The following is a 1,422-nucleotide window of genomic DNA, read 5'->3' as shown; positions in this document are numbered from 1 at the left end:
GTCGGTGCCTGTCGTGGCGGCAATCCCCGAACCTGTTGGTGGACACCCCTTCCTGTGCAGTGAGCAGGTTTTCTTCAAAGTCCAGTGAGTTCAAGCTTGCAGCGCACTCAGCAAAGACTTTGTAAACGCTTCGGGTTATTTTTGTAGCAGCAGATCCGCAGATGAACAGGAGATGGTCTCGGGCGATGTTGTGACCCAGGCGGGGATTCGAAGCCAGAGTATCGGTGAGCATCGGCTCTTTGTAGCACAGAGGCTGTAATCGAGCCCTCATTTGCAGGTGGCTCCAGCTCCTTCCGAGGGAAGGTTAGAGTCGATTCTATGATCTTCTCCACCAGGGGCTCAGTAACATGGTAGAACAAGGAGAATTTCAGTTTTTGTGTCCTGGGCATTTTGGTGCTGCTCAATGACATCTGAAGCTCATTGAATAAACTCTGGAGGAAGAGCTTGGTGTCCTGCTCAGCTTGGGGGCACACTATTATTGATAGGTACCTGTAGAGGCCTTCTAGTGTGACCTTATGTGAGAAAAAAGATATATACAAGTGAGTGAATTGTTGCAGATGGAGGAAATATTTTCCTGACCTTCCTCCCGAGTAAGCGCGAAAGTCGTTCCTCTTCGTCGAGTTCCGAGTAGATTTCTCTCTACATCTGATTTCAACAGAGGATCCTCGCCTTTGTCCAGGCCTGTACACAAGTTAACAATAGGCATAGTCACAGCGCTACATGTCTTCAATTGACATCTTGGTTCTTATTTTATTTTCACTCTTTCAATCAAACTACTAAAATGAGGTTTTCCACAATCTATTTCGAAGCATTAGCAACAGCTGCCACTTTGGTCCTAATTTCTTGCAGAACCACTGGCACTATTCCATATTCAGGATCCATTTTTACTGTTACTCTGTCAGTTAACATTCAAGATCTCGACTATCATTCTGTACTTACCACATTAAGGTGCTTGAACATCCTGGCTTCCATTCTCTTTTGCGTTTCTTGGAATCTTTCAAATGGACACAAATAATCGTTATTTCCAACATACCTTTGGGATTTTGGAATATTCCCATTCCATTCATGAACACTGTACTCACTCTTGCTGGAAGTTTTTTCTCTCCAGCAACCACAGTTTGACATGTTCAGGCGAGAGACTGGGGGGAACTTTATTCTCCTTCTTCATGAGCACAAACTGCCTCATGAGTCTCTTCTGGATACGCAAACAAAAAACAAGGTATTGATATGCTCTACTAAGACAGAATGCAAATATATCATTTCCAAATCACTTACCTCTGTATCGTACATACGTTGCTCAACCTCTGACAAAGAGGTCGGTCGCATCTGACGGATTTCTCGAAGCGCGTTATCGACATCGCTGTTGAACTGAGATCTTGAAAAGAAAAGATTTGAAAACATACAGTATAATGAGAATCAATG

General features: G+C 43.9%; 1 long non-coding RNA gene across 1 annotated transcript; it reads right to left on the bottom strand.

Moving 5' to 3' along the window:
- Window positions 1–662: 662 nt before the first annotated feature.
- On the bottom strand, window positions 663–1,157 carry LOC133398325 (uncharacterized). Its single transcript, XR_009767790.1, has 3 exons — window positions 1,083–1,157; window positions 940–994; window positions 663–681 (listed from the first exon to the last, which is right to left on the bottom strand). It is a non-coding gene; the product is annotated as an uncharacterized LOC133398325 (long non-coding RNA).
- Window positions 1,158–1,422: the final 265 nt, after the last annotated feature.

The sequence above is a fragment of the Phycodurus eques genome, unplaced genomic scaffold (assembly GCF_024500275.1).
Source record: "Phycodurus eques isolate BA_2022a unplaced genomic scaffold, UOR_Pequ_1.1 contig_72, whole genome shotgun sequence".
NCBI lineage: Eukaryota > Metazoa > Chordata > Actinopteri > Syngnathiformes > Syngnathidae > Phycodurus > Phycodurus eques.
This window is presented reverse-complemented; position numbering and strand designations above follow the sequence as displayed.